Below are 27,645 nucleotides of genomic sequence, written 5' to 3' on the forward strand. Positions count from 1 at the left end.
AGGGATCAAAATCTTTACCGAAGAGTTATAGACCTGTTAGTTTAACTAATATTAAGCTTAATATTTTAAGCAACAGACAGCATGGATTTATGAAAGATAGACATTGTCAAACAAATCTGATTTCTTTTTCTTTTCTGAGAGTTCTGGTAGATCATAAGCTTAATAATGGCATGCAATGCCAAGCTGTGGTTTCTAAAGTGAGCAAAATTCTCTCTTGTATTAAAAGAGGTATAGACTCCAGAGAGAGAGAGATATCATATTACCCCTGTACAAATCATTAGTAAGACCTCATCTGGAATATGCAGTTTAGTTTTGGGAACCAATTCACAAATACAGATATCTGGGAACTAGAGAAAGTACAGAGAAGGGCAACCAAACTAAAAAGAGGCATGGAGGAACTCAGCTATGAGGAAATATTAGAGGAACTGAATTTATTCTCTCTTGAAAAGATTAAGGGGGAATATGGTCAACTTGTATAAATACATAGGTGGTCCATATATAGTGAACTTGATGTAGAGTTATGTACTTTAAGGTCATCACAGAGGACAAGGGGGCACTCTTTACGTCTTGAGGAAGAGATTTCATCTCCAAATACGGAAAGGCTTTTCCACAGTAAGAGCTGTGCAAATGTGGAATAGTCTTCTTCAAGAGATGGTTCTAGCCAGTTCAGTTGATTGCTTTAAAAAAAGCCTGGATTCTTTCCTAACTGCCCATAATATGACTGGATACTAACATTTATAGGTATGGGGGGTATAGTAATCCTATACACTGTGGGAATACTATTGTGTATATAGGATTGTATAATTTTATTGGTTTAACTAGATGGACTTGTGTCTTTTTTCAAGAAGACTAACTATGATGCTACTAGATGTACCTATCTAAGAATGTGAGTTACGGACCTCAGACTGCTCCTTGAAGGCAGAGACTGACATGACCGTACAACATGTAGAGTGCTGTGTAAATTGTTGGCGTTATGTAAATGCCTGTAATAGATACAAATTCCCCTAGAAATACAAACCTAACACACGGGAGCTATAGGCTGTTATCCCCATGGCTGTAGAGCTGCAACCATGTGGATCCACTGTCACATGATTACTGCATGTTCAACAGAATAGGCCAAATAATTGGCCAAATAATCAGACAGGGACTAACTAACTTGCAGTTTACTATAGAGGTGCAAAGTTAGAAGCAATAATGCAAAACAGGCAATGAGCGTGCATAGGCTATTATGAAAGTGGCACAAACATGGACTTAAAACAGCAATGTTTCTGTGTGTCAATCTGGGTAATATCCGGCAGCATAGAATAGTCTCTAGAAAACTCTAGAACAGGGGTGTCAAACTGGCGGCCCTCCAGCTGTTGCGAAACTACCCCATGGGTTAAATGCTAGTATTGTCTAGGGGTAACAGAAAAAGCAAGTCTACTTACCTAATTCCTCACTCCCCCACAGCAGGTACTCTTTTCCCCACTATGATGCTCCCATTTGTGGGCCAACCTTTTTACATCTTCACTCAGGGCTCTTTAACGTGGTTGGCAGTAAAAACAGGGGTTATGATTTTACTACTTCACACCCAGTCACCTAACCAAATGCTAAAATTACAGCCTGACAAGACTATACACATGGCGCAGCCATAACAATCTGCTCCATGATGCATATTTTGTACATTTTTGGGGGATTAAGCAAGCTAAAAACATAAAACAAGGCAGGTCACTTACTAAAGGTGTTTAAACTCTCCATTTAGTAAAGTTTATGTTCACTTTGTAAAATGAATGTTGGTAACTAGGGTGAACCTGGATTCACTTTGGACAGGCTGATTGCACCCAAGTCGATATATTGATCAGCTTAGGTACAATCAGCCTGTTGGATTTTTAGCATGCGATTACTGCCTGCTGCTATAGCCACTAGCAATAATCATTGTGTCCTCCAGGCCAGGAAGGCTCCTTGTGCCCCCTTCTAGCAGAACACAATAGCATTGCAGGAGGAATTCCCCCATCAACACTGACTGTGTTGATGAGAGAATCAAGCAATTTTCTTTCCTTCTAGCTGTGGTGGAAGGAAAGAAAATTGAGTAATCTATGGCTTGCTTAAGAGATGGGTGATGTCTTGGTGTAGTTTCATAGGGGTGGTTTTTCTAAATGCTAATAAACTGCACTTTGCAAGTTCAGATCCAATCGTTTTCCTTAGTAAATGTCAATGTGGTAAAGCTTTACTTTGTAAATAATACCCAATCAGGTGCAAGGAAAAAAAATGGATTTATGCTTGCACATAATTGGATGGAAATCAGCTTTACCACATTTACTAAGCTCTGGGTAAAATGAGTGCAACTGCACTTGCAGAGTGCACAGTCTATTTGCCCCATGGAGTATCTCACAACACTGCACATGGAATTCCCAGATCTAATCACATGGAAAATGTAAAGCATTCTGCACATAATCAGGGAAACTGACTCTTGAATGCTGTTGAAAGTGTTTTCCAAGGCTGCCCAAAAGGGAACAGATAAAAGCAAACAACACTCTTGATTTTAAGTATTTTGCTTGTGATTACTGGACCATTTCCGATGCACTCTGGCAGTTGAAGACTCTCCTTATGGTACGTGGAATTGTACAAGTCTTCAAAAATGAGTGGAGCTGAATCCTTTATTCTTCTATGGAAAATAGAAAGGCATCCATGGTAACGCATGTGTGCCACTATCAGCTTTGGGAAAGGATCATCGCAGGAGCCAGCGCTCATACAGATCATTTGAGGACCATCATTCTTGAGGACATTTCAGCCACTCAATGGCTAACCTAAGTGCACGTGTTTCCAGATGTTTTGCCAGATTTAATAAACATGTAGAATGGTTAAAATATAATCCTCTGCAGTCACAGTGAAATGAGTGACATATTTAGTAATAAGTCTATAAACCCTCTTAGCTGCATACAGCTGACATGAGAGCTTGGAATAAACATCAACTTGGTTACTATGTAAAGTAAACAGCAGCAACAGTGAAAGACAAACTAGAAGATATATATATATATATATATATATATATATATACACACAATATACTGCCAAAGTATTGGGACACTCCTCCAAATCATTGGATTCAGACAGATGTTCCAATCACCTCCATGGCCACAGGTGTATAAGATCAAGCACCTTGGCATGCAGACTGCTTCTACAAACATTTGTGAAAGAATGGGGCACTCTCAGGAGCTCAGTGAATTAAAGCGTGGTACCATGATGGGTTGCCACCTGTGCAATAAATGCAGTTTCCTTGCTAATAAATATTCCAAGGTCAACTGTTAGTGGTATTATAACAAAGTGGAAGCAACTGGGAACAACAGAAACTCAGCCACCAAGTGGTAGGCCACATAAAATTACAGAGTGGGTTCAGCGCATGCTAAAGTGCACAGTGCGCATAAGTCACCAATTGTCTGCAGAGTCAATAGCTAAAGACCTCCAAACTTTGTGTGGCCTTCAAATTAGCACAACAACAGTGCATAGAGAGCTTCATGGAATGGGTTTCCAAGGCCGAGCAGCTGCATTTAAGCCTTCACTTCACCAAGTGCAATACAAAGTGCAGAAGCAGTGGATTAAAGGACACCGCCACTAGACTTTACAGCAGTGGAGGTGTGTTCTCTGGAGTGACATGCTTCTCTGGCAGTACAATGGCCGTGTATGAGTACTTGCCTGACTGCATTGTGCTAACTGTAAAGTTTGGTGGAGGGGGGATTATGATGTGGGGTTGTTTTTCAGGGGTTGGGCTTGGCCCCTTAGTTCCAGTGAAGGGAACTCTTAAGATGTCAGCATACCAAGACATTTTGCACAATTTCATGCTCCCAACTTTGTGGGAACAGTTTGGGGATAGCCCCTTCCTGTTTCAACATGACTTTGCACCAGTGCACAAAGCAAGGTTCGTAAAGACATGGATGAGTGAGTTTGAGGTGGAGGAACTTGGCTGGCCTGCACAGAGTCCTGACCTCAACCGAATAGAACACCTTTGGGATGAATTAGAGCAGAGACTGCGAGCCAGGCCTTCTCATCCCACAGCAGGGCCTGACCTCACAAATACGCTTCTGGAAGAATGGTCAAACATTCCCATAGACACACTCCTAAACCTTGTGGACAGCCTTCCCAAAAGAGTTGAAGCTGTTATAGTTGCAAAGGGTGGGCCAACTCAATATTGAACCCTACGGATTAAGACGGGGGTGCCATTAAAATTCATGTGCGTGTAAAGGCAGGCATGCCAATACTTTTGGCAAAAAAAAAAAATTATATATATATATATATATATATATATATATATATTTTTTATATATATATATATATATATATATATATATATATATATATATATATACACTTACCAGCCACTTTATTAGGTGCACCTTGCTAGTACTGGGTTGGAGCCCCTTTTGCATTCAGAACTGCTTTAATTCTTCATGGAATACATTCCACAAAGTGTTGGAAACATTCCTCAGAGATTTTGGTCCATATTGACATGATAGCATCATGCAGTTGCTGCAGATTTGTTGGCTGTACATACATGATGCAAATCTCCCGTTCCCGAATCCAGATTGAGATTATTCGAGTTTTGTGACATGGTGCATTATCCTGCTGGAAGTAGCCATCAGAAGATAGGTACACTATAGTCATAAAGAAATGGACATGGTCAGCAAAATACTCAGGTAGAACGTGGCATTTAAACGATGCTCAATTGGCCCAACGTGTGCCAAGAAAATATCCCCCACACCATTACACCATCAGTCTGAACCGTTGATACAAGGTAGGATGGATTCATGCTTTCATGTTGTTTACGCCAAATTCTGACCCTACCATCAGAATGTCTCAACTGAAATCAAGACTCATTAGACCAAGGAATCTTTTTTTCAATTTTCTATTGTCCAATTTTGGTGAGCCTTTGCGAATTGTAGCCTCCATTTCCTGTTCTTAGCTGACAAGAGTGGCACCCAGTATGGTTTTCTGCTGCTGCAGTCCATTCAAGGTTCAACGCGTTGTGCATTTAGAGATGGTATCCTGCATACCTTGGTTGTAACGAGCGGTTATTTGAGTTGTTGCCTTTCTATCATCTCAAACCAGTCAGCCCATTCTCCTCTGACCTCAGCAAGGCATTTTCATTCACATAACTGCCACTCACTGGAAATGTTCTCTTTTTCGGATAATTCTCTGTAAACCCTAGAGAAGGTTGTGCATGAAAATTCCATTTTTTAAATACTCAGACCAGCCAGCCTGGCACCAACAACCATGTTATGTTCAAAGTTGCTTAAATCTTCTTCCCATTCTGATGCTCGGTTTGAACTTCAGCAAGTTGTCTTCACCGCGTCTAGATGCCTAAATGCATTGAGATGCTGCCGTGTGATTGGCTGATTAGCAATTTGTGTTACCAAGCAATTAAACAGGTGTACCTGTTAAAGAGGCCATATGTATATATATATATATATATATATATATATATATATTACATTCTTCCATTCAATGGATGGACATTACAAGTAGTGTGATTTTTGATAAATGATGCTTAAAACGAAAAACCTTAATTGTATTTATTTGCCTGTTTATGGGCAGAATTTATAAAATTGGCTTACAGTGGTTGTAAACCTCAGACATGAAATATGAACAAAGCATATCCCTCTATAGTGTGTGTCTCAATTAAGGGCACTAAGTGTCATTTCTGTCTGCTACTTCCTTCCTCTGCTATCAGTCTGAGTCACTTGTGACAAGTTTTCCTGACACCAAGAGAAAAAAAGTGACAGGGGAGGAAGCTACAGCATATTGACAGCCTCAGCTCTGTTCCTGTGAGTTGTGTGGAGGAGGGTGTATCTCTTCCCTCTCCTTCCCAATGAGCTCTCATTGCTCTACTCACTGAGCTCTGTAGTGTGTAATGATAGCGCTCTGCTCTCTGTTTTCTGAATGCTCAGACAAGCTTTATACATTCATCACTTTGAACAGATGTAGAGAAGACTTCATATAAACAGGTACAACTTATGTTAGAAAAATGTTTGCATCTCTGTATCACCTGTCAGTTCATCAGTCGGTTCACTGAGTATATGTAAGGGTTTACAACCACTCAGATGCAGACATCAAGGACTTCCCTGCAGGTGGTCCTCTAAAAAGCCATGCATGACCTGGACCAAATATAAAAATGGCAGATCAATTCTTGGTTCTGGGCATGTGCCAGAGACTGGTCTGGAAACAGTATAGGACAGGCACAGCTTTTCAGGAGCACACAAAGAATATTGCCAGCTGTAAACAGTGTTTGACCCTAGGCAGGTGGCAATAATGAATGGTATGTGTTATGGCTAAGGTCATTTATTTTTTATTTTTTTCTCTAGAATATGATGAGGAGGGCAAGGGGGTGGGATAAGATTTTTTCATTTTTGCAAACCTGTATCCCACCCTCCCCCCAAATTTGAACAACAGAGAGCAGGTGAATAAATACAAAAACTACATTAAGACTTCAGATGTATGTGGACCTTAAAGCATAACCAACATCTTTGGAGATTCAGTCAATGTACAGTTGCTTAACTCCAGAGAATCACCTCCATTCATCAACTCTAGGCTTTTGTACAAAGCTGCAATATTCTCACACTGCACAATATAGAGAAACGTAGCGGACCTTTAGCCTAGTATTAAAAAAAGACCACGGTTTGCACACTTTTATTTAAAAACAAAAAAACAAAAAGAAAAACCAAAAAACTTTGGGGTTGATTTACTAAAGGCAAATAGACTTTGCCCTTTGGAAGTGTAGTTGCACTCTGCAAGGGCATTTGTGCCAGAGCTTAGTAAAAGAGGGAAGCTCTGCTAACATCTATCATACAATCATGTGCAAGAAAAATGCTGTTTTTTATTTTCCTTGAATGCGATTGGGTATTCTTAGCAAAGTGAAGCTTCACCTCATTAACTAAGCTCTGGAGCAAATACCCTTGAAGAGGGCACAGTCTAATTGCTTTTAGAAAATTAACCCCTTAGTCTTTATATTGCTACCCCACTTTTATTTTTTCATATTACTATTTTCCCAATCCTAGCAAATATCTCAAGCTCACAACCAATGACCTGCAGTCCTATTAAATTTGGATAACAAAATCTTTACAAAATTTAATTAATAAGGTTTAGGTTGGTATTCTATATTTTTGGCAGTCTGGGGAGAACACTAGGAAAACTGTTATTTTAGCAGACATATTGAAAGAAACTCTAACTCCAGATGTAGAGTGTCATGTAGTTTGTTGCAAAAAACATTTTTGAGTAACCAGTGAATGTGCTTTGTAAAGAGTTAGCAATTTTTTGCTTATTTTTAGGAGGTCTTACAACTAAAGGGTTAATATACACATATGCTCATCTTTCACCTTTTTATGGTGTAGTTCAATGGATCCACACAAAAGGTCACGTACATCCTAATTGGGTCAATGAAATCAATGTTTATTCCTTCCTGCCTGAGAGCTAATAAATGACATCCCCATCCGTGACTCTGTAACAGGTTCAATCTGAATCCCTTAAATTCTCATTTCCACTGCACAACATGCAGAAGTGACTAGAGCATACTATGGCAGTACCAAGTCAAGCCACATGACTACAGGGGAAGAAATGACATAACATATCAGGTGAGAGTTTTTAATTTTACTAGCTTGCATCATAAATATGTCATTTCCCTGTTATTCAAGCTGATTAAACATGAAATACTCTGAATCATCTTCACATATATTCTATTGTTTTTGATCATATTCTGATAAATATACAAAAACAAAAAAAAATATTTTTAAATTCTGAAAATACCATCATGATTATGTGTATATATATATATACAGTATATATATATGTATATATATTATACACACTGCAAAAATTGAGTGATGCCTGAATAAGGGCCTTTTTTAATTTAGAGTGGGACTATGGGCAAAATAAAAAATTATATACGATATAGTCTGTCAGTCTCCCCTGTAACAAAGGTTTAAAGCATGTTGATCCTGCCAATATGTTTGCTATTTTTAACTTCCTATATCAGGCTAAGATGTCTGGAAAAAGTGGCAGTTAGAGCATTGAAACCATGTTGATGTGGTTATTTTGCTGCAGCTGCAGGCATGATCCCGGTATCTTTGTTTTCAGCCTGCATTGAGCTGTAAAAATGATCCTAGTGGCTAATTAGCCGCTGGATTGTTTTAACAGGTGGAGGAAGGGAGTCTCCCCCTCCCAATGCCTGCCTGTGCTCTCCCATTTCTCCAGTCCAGCCGATTTACCATAGAGATGATTAAGGACAAGAACACCCCAGATCACCTCTACGGTGTAAAAAAACAAAAGCAATAAGTATTTTGCCACTTCTAGTTTTGCCAGGATGTAAACAAGCCATTATTGCTTTGTACAAGCATCAGATCAAACTTTAATTTGATCTGATGCTTTGGATCTATCTTTCATGGCCCATGAAATATCTCTCTTATGTCCCATGCTATCAAAATGTTGTTCATCCCTTGTGATAGAAATAACATTAATTAAAAAAAAGTTGTTACAGTGTAAAAAAAAAAAAATTCTAATAAAAGAAATAATATATTGTTTTTAAAGCACCCCCATTCCAGAGTGGTCATCTGCAAAGGCGAACACATGCATTGGTCTCGCACATGCATACCAAAACTGCAATCGCACCACACATGTGAGGTATCACCTCAAACTTCAGAGCAAGAGCAATAATTCTAGCACCAGACCTCCTGTGTAACTCTGTAAAGCCTTTTAAAGTGTCACCTATGGAAATTTTTAAGTACAATAGTTTTTGACATTCCATGAGTGTGCACAATTTTAAAGTGTGACATTTTAGGTATCTTTTTACTCACTGCACGATTATCTTTTATATTTTACCAAACAATTGGGTATTCTATTGTGTTTTTGTGCATTAAAATTCAAACCCACCATTTTATTCACTAGGGCCTCTGCTGTAAAAAAAAAAAAAAATAATAAAAAAAAAATATATATATATATATATACACTGTTTGGGGGTTCTAAGTAATTTTCTAGCAAAAATGCTGATATTACATGTAGTAGATAATTGTCAGAATATGCTTGGAGCTGAAGTGGTTAAAACGAAATCATAGCTCTTCTGAATAAATTTTGGTTTTCCAAAATCCTCACTATTCTGCTTTTTTGAACAACCCAGAATAAATTGATCACCAGTAAGTAGTGGTAGAAAAGGAAAGTGAAAGTAAAAAAAAAATATCTCAGGATCACAGTGGGCCAGAGGAAAAGTAGTTAAATCAGACAAAATACAGAAATACCAGTTTGAAACCTTTTTTCTTATTCTTCGTCTATGTATTTTCTAACAGAGAACATTTGATAATCCAGTACTTTATCTGTGAATTAAAGGATGATACTGTCATTATAATTTAAGATTTAGACAACCCAAGGAGCACTCTTTATTAAATTAAGGTATAAGTTCACTTTTGGGAATATGTTACATGTTCTACCCGTTTTTAGGGTGGAACATGTAACATGTTCCCATAGCTGATGCCCACCACCCCCTCTCCGTCTGACAGATAGTACGGGGAGAAGTCTCCCCGTACTATCAGTCAGATTTGAAAAGAGTGGAGCTCCGCCCACAGTACCGCATCATTCATTCACGACTTCTGTGAATGAATGAACTGCAAGTCCTGACAGCCTTGCGGCTATGGGCTTGTAGTTTCCAATGAACTTTGACAGTGCTGTGGAGCGCCATGGTAGTTCATTAAAGCTTCCTGTCATAATATCTGCTTGCTCCTACATCCTGTACAGCAAACAGATATTCTGACAGGTCTGCAGGAGACCTGCATGGCATTATTGATCTACTGATCGCTGGTACAATGCTTTCTAGGCTCCTGTAGGCAAAAATAATAAATGCACATTTTTTTATCTGCAAATAAAATGTGCATTTAGTATTTTTGTCTAAAAGGTGAACTTATCCTTTAAGCTCAAATGTTAATGTTGTAGAGCACAGAGCTCCAGAGTGACTACACATAATATATTTGTATTTCTGGTCATTTTTGTTTTTAGACTGTGGAGGTGGCAGGGTAAGCAGGGTGAGCAGGTAAGCAGAAAGCCTCTTGCTCAGCCGCAGACATTAACTCTTCCTTAGGGATCCATTTGGATGTGTCAGCACAGTTCCTCAAAAGGCATCTGTGCCTGATAGCCAGACCACCTCAACCAACACATCTTAAGGTTTATATTAACTAAAACTAAGCTTTATAAAACAAAACTAAGCTAAATCAGATACATTAACTAGGGAAAGGACTTCAGAATAATTAAAATCATTTTATTTGGCAGCGGAGGGGTTAAGTAGAAAAATGCCCCATTCCTTATGGAATGGCATACATCAATAATTTGTGTTCCCTTTAAGTGCATACACTTTAAAGATTTCACAATACCTCCCCCTGCCAAGACATCCCATATAGAAATACCTCTCATTCAAAGGATTTGTAAGACCATGCAAGAGTTTGCATTCGGAAAGCACCAGAAATAAACAGAGCTGGGAAGGGAAAAGGGTGCCTTTAAAATCCTATTAAACTTTGTAAGGCTGAGCTCTTAAAAACAACAAAAAGCCCAGCTTACGCCTTGGAGGATAAAAAGTAAATATGTGTAGGAAACTGTAGTCAGATCAATACAAATCTTAACAAAGCTTTCCACAGACACAGAACGCTGGAGCCCTTTGACATGCATTGCAAATTAATTGGGCACTGTACGGAGCAGAGTGGGGGATTCAAGTTAATTAGTCTCGAAATGAATAAAAACCAAACATTATACGAATTGTCTGTGGTGACCAGTTTGTTAGTGGGGGATTTGGCCGATCAGCTTTTGTCCGGGGTAAATTGGATTTGAGTGGGGCGGCACTGTGTCTCTCTCCGTTGGCTACAGGTTCGGTGCATGGGAAAAAGGAGAAAGCGGCAGCAAAGCAGCCTGTCTAGGCCTCATTATCTCATGTCTGATCCTATGGATGGAAGGGGAAGGGGGGTTGTCACTTAATCAAGGAAGCCAAACTTTCTCTATTCTCTGTGCCTTTAACCCTATCACAGTTGGAGGTGATCTAGTAGTACTGAAGAGGTTAAAGCCACAAATCGGATAAGTATTCATGGTGCAGTTTGTTGACAAGACAAGCACTTTGTTCTTTTTTTTGTGATTAATTGTAAAACATTGATGACTGATTACCTACTACAGTGAAGTGGCAATATTATAACTGATGTTGGGTGATAGTGTATGCAGCAGACAACATGTACTGATGTTTTATTAGAATTTATTGTTCAAAGCAAGTGCAAATACTACTTAGAAAAAGGAAATGGCTTTTGTCTTCTGAATATGCTACATAGTAGATAATGTGGAAAAAAGACACAGGTCTGTCAAGTTCATCCTCTATGTGTGTTTGAGTGTAAATATGATCTGTTTCAAAAATAATCCCTACTAGAAGGCCAATTTTTGTGAGTAAAAAAAAAAAATATTTATTTCTTTCTCATTCTCTCACCCCCAACCCTATACCAATGAAAAGATAAATCCCTGGATTAACGTCCTATTGAAATTGATAAATATCACAGCCCTGTATATTGTAATGTCTAAAAGTTTTTTTAATTGGTCTAACAGTTTAAGATTAAACCTCTTTTTATCCAATCTTAAATTGCGGCTACATTTCTTCTTCAGAGAACTGAAACAGGTTATTAATATTTACATAATCACCTTTAATATATTTATACATTGTGATCATATCCATCCTTAGGCCCCTTTCACATGGGCGGTTGTTCTGCCGCTTGTAAATGTAGTTTTTTTTTTTCATTTTAAAATTCCAACACTCCTGGCACAGAGATCACTTGCGTTTGTACATTGCGTTTATCTGCGTTTCCGTGCGTTTACGCATGTTTGCATGTAGCTGCGTTTAGCTGCTGTAGTAAATTCTTACCTTTTCTAATGCAACTGTTTACTTATTTTTTCTTTGTACTATGATTAACTGCGTTTATGTACAGATAGCTGCGGTACATCGCTCCCGGACGCAGTCAACTTTATTTTTCCTAAATGCATAAAACCGTATGTTATGAAAACATTGCTAAATGCAGTGTGTGAATGGAGCCATAGGGATGCATTGTCTGCATTTAGCTGCGGTAAATAAGTTCCTCTAACTGCAGCTAAAAGCTGAAATCTATGTGAAAGGGGCCTTAACCACTTCCAGTCCGGCCCATGTATATAAACGGCCGGACGGGAGCACTGCAGGGTCGGGTGGCTGTTTATAAACGGCCTCCCCTCTCCCTACATGTGTGTGCTTTCTGGGAGCGTGCAGCACTGCGATCCGGTGCCCGCTGTGTCCTCCGGACACAGTGGAACACCGATCGTTGTACGGGACCTCTGTGTGAGCTCCCGATCATGTGATCACTGATTGGCCAATCAGTGATCACATGAAGAGTAGTAAGCAAGATGTCACTTCTGAATGATCACAGAGACCACATGGTACAAGGCCATTCACAACAACCTTGTACCATGTAACAAGGTGTGACCAATCACAGCTCACACAGTATTTCTCAATGGCTGCAAGAATGCAGCCAGAGAGAAGAAGAAATTATTGCTTTTACAGCCTTTATGGGTGTAAAAGCAATCAGTGTAAAAAAAAAAAAAAATTTTCATCACCCCCGAAATGTAGTACAGTGTCACTATGGTGACTCTGTACTGCTAGGGTGACAGTATGTAAAAAAAAACAACCACATAAATAATATAAAAAAATAAATAAAAATGTAAAAAAAAATTTAGAAAAATTATAATTTTTGGTTATAAACTAATTTGGGTTATTTTTTTTTTACTAAAAAGATAACTGAATAGAATTTGGCCAAGATTTATGAAGAAAGAATATTTATTTGCAACATTTTATAAGAAAGACACTTTTTTTCAAATTTTTGGACTTTTCATTTATATAGCAAAAAAAAATAAAAATCCCAGTGGTGAATAAATACCATCAAAATAAAGTTTTATCTGTCTCAAAAAAAAGCTAAACAATTCATATGGGTACAGTGTTGCATGACTGTGCAATTGTCATTCAAAGTGTGATAGCGCTGAAAGCTGAAAATTGGCCTGGGCAGGAAGGGGATAAAAGAGTCCAGACTTGAAGTGGTTAAAAAGGCTGTAAGCCTCAGACATGAAATATGAACAAAGTATATCCCTCGATAGTGTGTAATTGTGTCTATCCAGAGCATTTAGGGGTGGATTTACTAAAACTGGAGAGTGCAAAATCTGGTGCAGCTCTGCATAGAACTAATCAGCTCCTAGTTTTTTTTGCACTCTACAGTTTTAGTCGATCAGCCCTAACACAGGCCATACATGGGTCAAATTCTGAACAAATTTTCTTTAGAAAATTGGACATTTTGTGCATTTTGTTATCCGATTATGCCCACATTGATTTTAAAATTCGAACAACCAAGCCTTTTATTTCACCTCATGTGGCTGCAGAAAATAATTTTCATGGCTAGGAGTCTTCTTTTCTTTCCAGGTCACAGCTCATGCTCATTTATTTTTTGAATATATTTCTAATATAATCTCTCACGATTCTTCCATCATTAATTAGAAAATTTTTCGTCTTTCAAAAAATTTCCAACATGCCCGATCATTGTAATTTGATGGCCGTATAAAAATCAGCCAATGCTGTGACCCACTAATGGTGCAAAATTCAAATGAAAAGTCTTAGTTTGGAATTTGACCCATGTATGGCCTGCATTAGTGTCATTTCTTTCTGCTGCTTCATTTCTCTACTATCTGCATGAGTCATTTCTGACAAGCTTTCCTGACACCAAGAGAAAAAAGGTGACAGGGGAGGCAGTTCCAGCAGATTGACAGCCTCAGCTCTGTTCCTATGAGCTGTGTGGAGGGGGTGTATCTCTTCCCTTCAATCAGCACTCAGAGCTCTTGTCACTGAGCTCTGCAGTGTGTAATTTCAGCTCAGCCCCATTTTTCTGCCTGCTCAGACAAGCTTTATAAATTCTGGACTTTGAACGGATGTAGAGAAGAGAAGATTGCACATAAATAGGTACAGCCTATGTAGGAGGATTTGTTTCTTCTAGGTGTATCACCTGAGGCCAGTCACTTTACTGGGTATATGTAAGGGTTTATAACCACTCTAAAGCCTCTCTTCTTCAAAGTAAAGAAATGTAATCTTTGCAATCATTCCTCACAACGGAGATCCTCAAACCCCCTTATTAATTTTGTTGCCCTTCTCTGAACTCTTTCTACTTCAATGACATCTTTTCTGCAAACTGGTGACCAAAACTGCAGTCAACTTTAAAGATGATGCCAAACTACGATTTTATAAAGGGGCAGAATTATGGATTTTTCTCTTGAATATGTGCTTTTTAAATACAAGAGAGTATTTAGCTAGCTTTTTTAGCAGTAGACTGGAATTGCATGTTGTTGCTGAGTTTACAAGGACCCCCAAATTCTTTCCATCACAGATTCACCCAGAGGAAGCTCTCTCAAAGAATATGTTGCATGCATATTTTTAGCACCCAAGTGCATGATTTGACATTATTCAATACTGAACCTCATCTGCTTTGTAGTTACCCTCCTTTCTATATTTTACAGGTCTTCCTGTAATAATGATACATCTGTGCCAAATGTATTTCCCTGCATAATTAGTTTTTGTCAGCAAACTTAACTCTTAATTCCAACTTCAGTATCATTAATAAACAAGGTAATCAGCTTTGCCCGAAGTTAGAACCTCAAGGCACTCAGCTCACAACCTTCGTCCATTTAAACTATGGTTTTAATCATTTATCATTACTTTCTGGACGCGTTCCTGTAATAATTTTTCTGTCCATGTAGATATAATTTCTTCTACAGTAATATACCTTATTTAGTAAATTAAATGTTTATGAAGTAGTGTTGAATGCCTCACTAAAGTCCATACATACTACTGTCCATCCACTGGCATCTGAATTCCCACTCACTTCCTCATTGTATTATAACACGTAGATCTGAAAAGAACTGGAATAGTACCAACTGACTGGTCCTTTTAGACCAGTCTGTTGGTACTATTCCAGTCAGTAAAGTGTCTTTAAAATTTACATACAAGGCTCTGATTATAACAGAGCTAAGTTCTCCATGGACTTGTGGGTGTAAGCCATCTGGTTCTGGCCTTAAACATGGACATAGATGGATTAAAAGTTGGCTGGTTCAGCAGGGACTGTCTGAATTTCTATCCATGTGTGGCCTTCCCCGCTCGACAGAAGTCAAGCATTAGACTGACTTCCGCTGAACAGAAAAGCTAGTAAATTTTTGTGGATCAGTAGCTGCAGCCACTGATAAGTGTATTCTGACAGTGGAGAGTCCTGCTGTCTGATTACAATGTCCCTGTAGGGGGAGATTCCTCATGAAACTTGTTTCTGTGGATGGAGGAATGTTTGTTTTTTTCTTCATTCACCCTGTTATTCTGTTTTGAACCCAAATTTCTGTTGGCCACAAAGGTACATTCAGTACATTGCTATTAGTATTACAGTGCTGACTATCAAACCCATCTTTTCTGTTTGTATAAACGGAAGAGAAAAATGTATTCAATTAATCTGCCTTCTCCTTATCACTTGTGACCAACTCCCCATATTCATCTTTTAAGGGGCCTATGTGATCTGTTCTTGCCTAGTAACAGGCATACAATTCTTAGATGCAAGTTCAGTCTTTCAATATGATCACTACACAGTGGTGACACATTCCACAGTGGTGACACATTTTTTACAAAGACACCACGACTGAAATTTTGCAGCATGCTGAAAGATTTGTGTTCTCAGTATTGTAGAGTTTAACTCAGGAAGGTTTATAAAATATGCTTTATTATACTGTATAGTAAATAACTAAAAATGATTTATTAGCATGTTATGCGCATATGAGGGAAAATGTGAAAAGAGTAAAACCCAGCCCACTCCTTGTACTGCATATTTCTTCATTTGTTTTCAGAAATGCCTCACTTAGGAGTTATGTATTTTTTTCAATCAGAAATTGCTATGTTAACTCAAAAACTACTAGGTCATCTCATCTGTCATACTGTTTGGAAAACTGGATGGGTGGTCATAGATATGCAGTTTCCTCACATCAAAGGTGGTCAAAGATCTGGCTGGCCATGCACAAGCCCTAAGACTCTTCCAGCTTGACTGGTAAAAACAGGTGTGATCAATTTCCTGGGGAAAGGGGGCATACAGTTTCCAGGACATTCAAACCATGCAGTGTGCCTCATCACTACTGCAAATAATGGGTCATGTGAACATATTTTCACATAAGAAAGAAGGCTAGATGATCTCCAACATCAGACACCCAGAAAATGTTGAAGTCCTTGCCTACTCTGCTCTTAGATTACTAGAGACTGGTTAAAGAATAAGTTCACCTTTAAAAAAAAAATATTAAAAGCACATTTTTGCAGGTAAAAAATGTGCATTTATTATTTTTTCTTCTAAGGAGCCTGCAGAACATTACAGCCACGATCAGCAGATTGTGGATGCAGACTCTCAGCATAGCTGTCTGCCCGTACTTCGTATAGGCAGGCAGCTACCTGAGAGCATTGATTTGTAAGGACAGCACCAAGTCTTGTAGACATCGAATGAACAAGTTGGCGACATATTGCAACATCTATCTTTTTCCATTCTTCAAGAACGACCTCTTATAGAGCCTGGATGCTGGATGGCGAGTGATGCTCAACTTGTCTCTTCAGAATTCCGCAAAGGTGTTTGATTGGGTTCAAATCAGGAGGCATACTTGGCCACTGAATCACTTTCATCCTGTTCTTCTTCAGAAATGCAACAGTGGCCATAGATGTGTAATTCTGATCATTGTCATATTGGAAAAGTATAGGACGATCAAGAGCACAGAGTAATGGTAGCATCATCTGTTTCAATATAGAGCAGTATATCTGTGAATTCATGATACCATCAATAAAATGCAGCTCCCTGACACCAGCAGCACTCATGCAGCTGCACAGAAGAACACTTCCACCACTGGAGGCACCATGCATTCTTCTTTGTACTCCTCAACTTTGTAATGCCATACAGTTTTGAAGCCATTATTTCCAACAACATTTATCTTGGTCTCATCACTCCAGAGTACAGAGTCCCAGTAGTCTTCTTTTTCAGCATGCCAAATTCTAGGTAGGCTTTTTTGTGCATGGTCTTTAGGAGAGACTTGCTTTGTGGACGACACCCATGCATACCATTCCTTAGCAGTGTACATCGTATTGTGTCACAGGAAACAATCACCCCAATTTGACTTTTTACTTCTTTAGCTAACTGCAGTGAACTTGCATGGTGATTTTCTTCAACCCTTCTCATTAGAAGATGCTCCTTGTCGAGGTGTTAACTCCCGTGGATGGCCTGGACGTCTCTGTGGGGTGGTTGCAGTTCCATCTTTGTTAAATTTTTGTATCACTTTTGCTACAGTATTCTGACTGATAAGTAAAGCTTTACTGATCTTCTTGTAACCTTCACCTTTCTTGTGTAAAGAAATTATTTTCTTTGTCAGGCCTTGTGACATTTCTCTTTCAAGTGGTGTCAGTGCTGACAGCATGAAATGGGAAGGTTTTTCTTTATTAATTAACTGTCTGCTGGACACCTGTTTAATGAATAATTAGAGTCACCTGTAGCTGAATTCTTGTTAATTAGGATTTTGTTGTCTAAAATGTAGCTTTGCTCCTAAGACATTCATTTCGGTGTATTCATTTTTGCAACATGGACTTGAATGAATTTGTTAGGAAAAATACTTTTTTGTGTGTGAAAAAAAAATTAACAAATCTTGTTTGCAATCAATCGTCCGCATTTGTGGGAGTATTTTGTAGTATAGTGTCCCATAGAAAATGTTGTTTCTGAAAGGAAAGTAAAGGTTTTCTGACAAATCTGTTGGGGTGTTCTCATTTATGCTGAGTACTGTGTATACAAGTAAATTCTACATACACAAACATACAGTTAAGATGCATTTACACATATAAATGTCTTTTATGATGCACCCATAAAGTGCATCTGAATATGCTGGAGGTAGAATAATAGATTTAAAGTCCATTATTTTAGTTTACTTTTTAGCTGATGATCTGTAAAGGTATACTGTAAATGTCTATATGCACTTTTTGGAAATCCTTGCATTCCACAAATGCATGAAATACTAAGCTTAGAAATTTTAGTTATTTCTTAAAGTATATGTTAGGGCAAAAACATATGCCGTACATGTCTGAAATAAATGAACATTCACCCATGTTTTATTACTTTAAAGAGCCGGCAAGTACAAAATATACCCAATGATCTGTTGGAAATTCTCTCAGCTCCCCAGTACTGTTGTGGGCTAATGACATAAAGCATTTTTGTGGACTTAGTGGTGTCAGCCCTGCATAGCTGTCTATTGCTAAACTACTCAACCCTTCCCACTCTGCTATCCCCACAGCATCAATATTAATGATTCATTAGTCCAAGATATGTACTAGGAGGTCCAACTAGACTCCATTGAGACAACACAGAAAGTGTGCACAAGACATGGGAAAGTTCTAATTTTCTGACATGATTAACAAGATTTTTTTTGCATTTATTGAGCTGATATATCGAAATGCTTTCAATGCTATATCTAACACACCAAATGGTAGCAAATAAGAAGAGTTTCATGATATGGTTTACATACATTTTAAGCCAACATAGTCCCATCTTTATCTTTATTATTTTATGGATATTTATTTATTTTTTATTTCATATGATATAAATGAAAAAAGACTGACGTTTAAAAAAAATAATATTCTTTACTTTCTGCTAGAAAACATATAAAAAAATATAAAAATCTAATTTTCTCATACATTTAGGCCAAAATGTATTCTGCTACATGTCTTTGGTAAAACATTTTTCCAATAAGTGTATATTGGTTGGTTTGTGTGAAAATTAAAGTGCCTACAAATTATGGTATATATACTGGAATTTTTATTTATTTACTATTTTATTCTAGTAATGGTGGTGATCAGCGACTTATAATAGGACTGTGATAGTGTGGTTTGCAATTTGACACTAACTGATATTAGCTGGGAGGTACACTATCTAACTGACATCTCCAGTGACACTAATATAGTGATCAGTAATAATACTATACACTGTCACTGTACTAATGACACTGGGTGGGAAGGGGTTCGCATCTCAGGGTAATCAAGGGGTTAAGTGTGTGCCTAACAAGTGTATAATATGTGCTGTTTTCTAAATATCTGTTTGCTCCTTCTCCCTGCAAAGCAGGAAGAAGAAGCAAAAAAGATTGTTCCCTCTGTACAGAGCCCTGTGTTTTGGACATAGCCGATCAGTAGGTCTCAGCCACGAATCATTGGCTGAAATCTGTTGACAAACTCTCTTTGTGTCCAATCACAGTAGGAGTCGGCTGGGGGAGGGGGGGAAACGTGTGCGCGCCCTGAACCCGGAAGACACAGCCGGCTTACAGGTACGTGATTGTGCCTGTATGAGACTTCTGGTCACAGTAAAATGCAGCTGGGCAAGTGGTTATAATTTGTTTTAAGAAGAAAAAAAAATAACTTGACATGTAGTTTAAGCCATTAACCCCCCTGGCGGTATTCCCGAGTGTAGCTCGGGGTAAAGTTTCAGCACCACAAGCGGTAACCCCGAGCTACACTCGGGAATACCTTGCAGGGTTGCTCCGGGATCTCTTCTGCACTTACCTTGTCCTGCGCTCCCGCGATGTCCCCCGTGCAGTGTCCCTGGCAATGTACTCCGGCCGATGCCGGCATCTGTCTTCCGGGCTCCGTTCTCTGCGACGTCATGACGTACGGGGGACAGAACTGGTGGAAAATTTGAAAATTGAAAATGTGGCATTCACTAAAATCCCATAGTAAAACATTACTGTATCAAACCATTTCACATACATTTTGTCCCTAGTGCTTTGTCCTGTGCCCTGCCTGTATTTTTATTGTTCTTTCTGCCTGGAAACTGAGAAAAGCCCAAGGCGTCCAAAAAGCGTCCCTTTAGGTCAAAAGCGGTTTTAGACCAGCTAGAGAACAGCGATAGTAAATTAGAACTACTTGCAGAATTGAGTGATAATGATTCGTGGGGAAATTCGTCATCAGACTGAAAACGATTCTGCGACTTTGCTCAGTGATGTGCGAACTTGGCGCTATATTTCAAAGTTCAATGTTTTTGGTTTGATTATATTATTGAATTAAATTTATTATTATATTATTATTTTTTATGATTATTTATTAAATTATAATTTATGATTTTGTGTTTCAAATTTTAACATACCCAGGATGTTTACTAGATTCTTGTTCGGACAGATTTATCCCTAAAAATTACAGGCCTACAATAAAAAAAATACATATTTCCATGCAAAAAAATGTACCGCTTTGAGCACAGAAATATTGACATAATCAGACCGCTAGGGTGGCTACAGCCTCTCTCTGGAAATGTTCACCTTACTTTACCTTAGAGCTTTAGAAATTAGGATCTTGTGTCAAAATCTTATTTTGCCTAATATAAATAGAAATCCGGAGGTCACGGCAATAACTTTCAAAAGATTTACACCCATGCATCTATATTTGCATTAGCCACAACTTTGTTGGTCTTGCAAGCCCGAATGTTCACAGTTAGGACAGAACAACGCTGACTGGGCAAAACATTTTTCTAGTCCACCCAATTATTTTTCTTAGGTTTGCCATTTCCATTCCTTGCATAGTCAGACTGTCACACAACTTCACTTAAATTGTTGGTATCCTGTGACAATTTGACTTCACGTATGGTTAGCTTAAAATTTCACAGTATTAGATCATTTCTCAGTTATACTGGAGAACCACATATCTATTTCATGCATGTGGAAATGACTTCCCCTTGAAGCCTTCTGCCAGCTCCGAATACTGCATTTTTCTTAATTAACAGGTAATTGAACATTCAGCAATGTCCTGCACATGGCTTGGGCAACACACACCACTCTGTTGAGTGTATTTTAACCTTTCCTAAAACAAAGTTACAAGTGGAGTAGTGATCATCTGTTTTTTGTACAGTATTGCACATAGGAAGTTGAAATAATTGAACCACACTGGTAAAATCACTGTTTAGAGTTTTTTTTTCCTCTCTGCTATACATAATTCACAGTGCAGACAGCCAGTTTCACAAAGACAGACACATATTTTCCAACAAAAACCATTTCACCTAGTACTGAATCTGGTTTTGTTTTCCTGCTTATTATAAAAGTGTTCTGACCTGTTCTGATTTAAATAATTAATGTAAAAAATGTTTGCTTATTACATACAAAATTTAAACAATAAGCAGTGCATTTTTTTGGTGCCAAACAAGGTAAAAGTTATTTTTAAAAAAAGTGCAAAATACATTTTTTAAAAAGCTTTTTTTGTACTTTTTCATACACCAATCTAGAATGTGGACCTAGCATCTACTTTTTTCAGAGAAAAATTGTTAATGTTCTTGATGCCTGCATTGATGGTTTCTAAAGATGGATTTGATTTTGATGTTAGTTATCATAATAAATACAAACAATTATATTTAAAAGGATCACCCCCAAAAGGCACGATCACTGATAAAAAAATGTCAAATTCAAGGATTGACATTTTTAACAATATTTGAAGTCAGGAATTCCAATAAAAGAGCCAAGTGTTCCCTTGAATTTGGGTTTGAATTTTAGGTGCTGTTCTGTAAAAACATAGTTTAGGATACTTGCTTGCTATTAAATTGTTTAGTGAAGCACATTATGATGATATGTGACCCTATATGAAAAGTTGAGTATTTGAAAAAGAGCTACAAAATGTTTTGGGCATTTATCGATCCAAATTCAGGCATACAGCATTCAAGAAAGTTGTTACTGTTACAATTATTTCTAGGAGTGGGCTCACCATACATACCAGTCATGATCTGCAAATGTTTTCTGCACTTGATAGCATTTGCATACACAGATTTACCATTAAAAAGCAAATTCATCCCATTTGTGAAGCTTGGTGGAGGAGGTATAATGGTGTGGAGTTTCTGTCTTGTACAAGTGCCTGGATGACTTACAATTGTTGAGGACCAATTCCAAGCATTATCAGGTGAATCTACAGCAGCCATCAAATATATTAAATATATAGATTCATATACTCTATTTTGTGGCATATTTAAAAATCAGTGAATGTGGTAATCATCAAAAATTAACTGTAATTTAAAACACGTACACCAGAAAGATAAACCTGTAGTGAACATTTGGAGGATGTCACATTCACTGCTATAAAAATATTGCTCTAGAATCACTTACTGTGATTTTAAACAATTTATTTTATTAGGCTATGACGAAAATAAAATGTGTGTATTTTACTACAACTGCTGCTATTACTACTTCTCAATAATTAATAAACAGAATATTACTAGAATCTAAAATCCTTATTACAAAAGTATTTTGCTTGTAATATTTTTTGCTTATCATTGCTCCATTTTCATAATGTACAGATGGATACATATTATATTTCATTTGAAATGTTTAATCACCACTTTCTAAATGTGCTGGGTTTGGGAGATAGGGTGATACAATATATATCATTTTGTTGCCTTTCACCCCTTAATCCCTTCTGAAATACACATTTTTATTAAATATCATCTGTACAAATATTGCCGAGCCAACTCATAGGTTAAAAAATGTAAAGTACCCTGCTTAATTTTGTACAAAAATTATTGGATTTTTTTTTTTCATCGTTTATACCTTTTTTCTTATTCTTATTAGAAATGACAGTTACAATCCAGCTGCTTGCAGTAAGAAGTACATTCATTGTCATGATATTTTTATCTGCAAAAATGTACTAAATTACTTTATACAGTATACTGTATGTTAATGTCAAAAATGGAAATAAAAGCTGTTTTGACAGTTGTACTTGATAACAGACCAGGTACAAATTAGATGGGGTATTAGAGCACAGGGGTGGTCTAGTAATTCTGTGCCTGAGGCATGTAATAAAATGGCACTCCTTGTTACAAGTTAAACAAACAAAAACAATGATAGGACTTTTAATAGGTGTAGCCTACAAGGAACAAATAGTGCGAGAAATATCAGTCCCATTTGTTTCCTATTCACAATCAACACCTTAATTTTTCAGAAGCAATTCTATCATCTATACAAATACAGTTAGACTTATATACTGTATAGGAGGGGAATTTAAATAACTTAAAATTTACAGATCTCCAGTTTAGCATATTACACATATACCATGACCTTTATGAATAACAGTCCTTACAACAGACATCATTCGAATATCTCTTAGATTGTAAGCTCCAAGGAGCAGGGCCCTCCTATCCCTCTTGTATTGAACTGTATTGTTGCTGTATTGTCTCCCTTTATATTGTAAAGTGCTGAGCAAACTGTTGGCACTATATAAATCCTATATAATAATACTCTTAGATTGTAAGCTCCAAGGAGCAGGGCCCTCCTATCCCTCTTGTATTGAACTGTATTGTTACTGTATTGTCTCCCGTTATATTGTAAAGTGCTGAGCAAACTGTTGGCGCTGTATAAATCCTGTATAATAATACTCTTAGATTGTAAGCTCCCAGGATCAGGCCCTCCTAACCCTCTTGTATTGAACTGTATTGTTGCTGTATTCTCGCCCTTTATATTGTAAAGTGCTGAGCAAACTGTTGGCGCTATATAAATCCTATATAATAATACTCTTAGATTGTAAGCTCCAAGGAGCAGGGTCCTCCTATCCCTCTTGTATTGAACTGTATTGTTGCTGTATTGTCTCCCGCTATATTGTAAAGTGCTGAGCAAACTGTTGGTGCTATATAATTCCTGTATAATAATACTCCTAGATTGTAAGCTCCAAGGAGCAGGGCCCTCCTATCCTTCTTGTATTGATCTGTATTGTTGCTGTATTGTCTCCCGTTATATTGTAAAGTGCTGAGCAAACTGTTGGCGGTATATAAATCCTGTATAATAATAATAATAGTAATCTCAGATTTCCTACAAACTAAAAAACATAGAAATCTAGGCTATTGTAGGGGTCTCATATAGATTTAACTTCCTAAAGAAGTTGAGGCTAGTAAAGTAGTAAATAAGGTGAAGCTATGTTCACGTTAAATACCCAATCAGGTTTTAGGGAATAAGAAATGAAAATGAATGCACCGAGCCTCTGACAAATTATGTAACCCATTGATATGCAGGCCTATGTCGATTTGTGTTTTTGTAATGTACAGGTTACCATGCTGTCCAGTTATGTTCACATTCCTTTTGTTTTTGTTTTCTTTTATGTTGTATTATTTTATGTTGAATGTGGTTTTCTTTTATTGCCACATCAACAGTATTGTAACTTTGTTCTGAAAAATGGGCTTCGGCCCTTAATAAAAATCTGCAATAAAAAAAAAAATGAAAATGAAATTGTGTTTACCCCTGATTAGATGATTGAAAAAAACACAGCTGAATCCCATTTGCTAAACTAAAGCTTACCATACACGAGACAGGTTTCTCCATCCACACAAGTGAGATGGATGGACGAATACACCCCCCCCCCCCAAGGACACTGTCAAAATACACTGATCAGTGGCTGCAGCTGCTGACCAACAGAAGTTTGTGTGTTGGGACTTCTGTTGGACAGGGACAGCCACACACTAATCAAAATTCAGCCGATTGCCGCTGGACCACCTAATTTCAATCTGTAAATAGCAGTGACGAATTTGCATCTCAGGAGCCTAAAGGCAAAGAATTCTGAAGAGCCCTCCCCCCCCCCAGTAAGACCGACTTTTTTTCTTGTAAAATATTTTTAGATATATATAAAGGGGAATGCTGCAGACTTTGATGTAAAGGGGAACACTGCAGACTGTAATGTAAAGAGGAACTCTGATGTAAGGGGGTCTCCGGTCACCAGTGCCCCCCCTAACACAAGAGTCCCCAGAGTTCCCCTTATATCAGAGACCTCAGAGATCTCCTTTACATCAGAATCTGCACAGCCTTATCCAGTCAGGGCTCAGAAAGCCTTTAGAACAGTTACCAACAACATTAGGATCGATGGGCTAATTTAAGGATTGTTAGTTTGCTGTCCTTGGTGGTTTTATACATGCACCACTCTTCTAAGCTGAGAAAATGGAGCAGCTCTTACTCCCAATTAACAAAAGAGATGTAAGCATCCTTGTTCTATGCTGTATCTGTGACAGACATGGCACAGACAGCAGTTTAGCTGGAGCTGCATGCTCTGGTTCACTTGCCTTCCTCCCAGCTCAGCAGGGAGCAGGAAAGAGGAGGAAAGCTGTTAACCCCTGTATTGAAAACTGATGTCAAAATTGGTAATAAGCTGCACAACATGCACCAGTTTCTATTTCAATCTGATGCTGGTAGCTCAGATAGACCTGAAACAGATCTATCTGCTTTGGTACTGTGGTGCAACATTATTATGGCGCAGCTAAGTGTTACTAAACCCACAACAGTAAAATCAGTCTGTATATGCAGTAAAACACTCACTATGGAACTTAAGGGGTTAATCCTCTGCAATGTTTAAATCATCTCCTTCTTTCACAGTCCCCAATCCATCTACTGATAGAACAGAGCCTTGAGGGCATGCTGTTCATGCTCAGTTTGGTGTGTATTGCTAGAGAGTTTTTTTTTTGTTGTTGTTGGGAATGCATGTGATCAGCACAGGACCAGTTAGCACTGTCCAGACAGAGGTTCAGGGGTCATGCAGCCTCATGGGACAATCAGGGGAGAATAAAAACTCCTCTTACAAGCTATAACCAGTGTTCTGCTAGACACTGATAGAAGTCACAAGACTATATACTGCTGATGAGAAAAGGTATTCAGCAGTTTCAATTTACTAAAATAATTCCAATTCCATGTTCTGGAATGCAGGGGCCTGGGTTTAGTAACACTTTAATTCAACCATTGGGGGAGATTTATTAAAACCTGAGTGTGTAAAATGTGTGCATAGAAACCAGTTTGCAGGTTTTATTGTAAAAGCTTAATTGAACAAGTTAGAAGCTGATTGGCTGCCATGCACAGCTGCACCGGATTCTGAGTGCTCCAGTTTTAGTATATCTCCTCCACTGTGTCTAAAATTTCAGTCTTAATTAAATGAATAGAAATTGTTATACAACGTCTTAGATTGTAAGCTCCAAGGAGCAGGGCCCTCCTAACCCTCTTGTATTGAACTGTATTGTTGCTGTATTGTCTCCCTTTATATTGTAAAGTGCTGAGCAAACTGTTGGCACTATATAAATCCTGTATAATAATACTCTTAGATTGTAAGCTGCAAGGAGCAGGGCCCTCCTATCCCTCTTGTATTGAACTGTATTGTTGCTGTATTGTCTCCCTTTATATTGTAAAGTGCTGAGCAAACTGTTGGCACTATATAAATCCTGTATAATAATACTCTTAGATTGTAAGCTCCAAGGAGCAGGGCCCTCCTAACCCTCTTGTATTGAACTGTATTGTTGCTGTATTGTCTCCCTTTATATTGTAAAGTGCTGAGCAAACTGTTGGTGCTATATAAATTCTGTATAATAATAATCATAATAATAATACAACCAAATTTCAGCAGTCATACATCAGATAATGGGTGTTTGGTGAGTCAATCTGATTTTAGTGCTCATATTTTCTTATCTTTGCAAATCAGGAATAAAAGTTTAAAATATTTTGATAAATGAAGTATTCTTTTTTTCCTATCCAGCAGGTGGCGCTTTAGTCTTCATTTTAAGATTTCCAGGGACACCTTTCCACCTTTATTGTAAATCGCTAATTTATAGAGCTTAATAGCTCAAGCTCATATTTACAAATGCAAGTGAATGAAGTGGACCCCTGACTAATCCCCACTCCCTCCAAACTTCTGGGCTCCTTATCTGTGATGTAGTGAAGGGACAGAGCCGAGAGAGCCTTTGATATTTAACTGCTATTAACTACAGAAATACATAAGGGGACCTACTGAAAACCTGATATTTCTTTTAATGGTGTTTTTTAGATGTAGGAGAGGGAGGCACATGTGACAGCCTTTTGCCAGTATGTCAATTTGTCCATTTGATTCTCTGGAATCTTTGTTTTTTTGTTAAACATAGACTCAGAAGACTCTACTCAATTTGGAAACATGTACTGTGTGTATTATTGGTATATCTGGTATTCTGGATATTTGTGGTGCCTGATGTAAATGAAACATGATCTACCATACTGTATATGCTTTACAAAGAATACCAGTCATTTGTAAAGTGGTTAGCGAATATTTCCATCATTTGCTTAAATTATATATAAAATCATTCCAATTTGTAGTTTTGGATAGATTTGAAACTTGTCGGGTTTATGTTGCCTATTGTGCCCTTGCTAGGAAGATTCTCCTTTTATTCTAGTGACCATCTGTACTGGAATTAAAATTGATGGAAATCCCCACATTTTAAATTTGTTTCAAAACAGAAAGAGATGTGAAATCTTCCAATGGGGACACTTCCTTTGGAGAGATTTCTTCAAACTTTCTGTTGTGTATACAAGACAGGAAATGTAAGGAAACCTCTCCAATAGGGCATAGATGGCAAGAAACATTTGATAGCTTTTAATAAAAACACTGAAACTATAGAGTAAATAAAGGTATAGGTAAAGATGTCTGCACACAGCCACGTGTTCAACCATCATTGCTGTGGCAGCACTGCTTGGTCAAGAGTACACCCCCGAGGATTTTGTTTTATTATGAACCAAAAATTCATGTAAAGTTTTTTTTAGTTATTTGGAGAAGAA

The sequence above is a fragment of the Staurois parvus genome, unplaced genomic scaffold, assembly GCF_062004578.1.
Source record: "Staurois parvus isolate SC_StPar_1 unplaced genomic scaffold, SC_StPar_1.0 ptg000556l, whole genome shotgun sequence".
Taxonomy (NCBI): Eukaryota; Metazoa; Chordata; class Amphibia; order Anura; family Ranidae; genus Staurois; species Staurois parvus.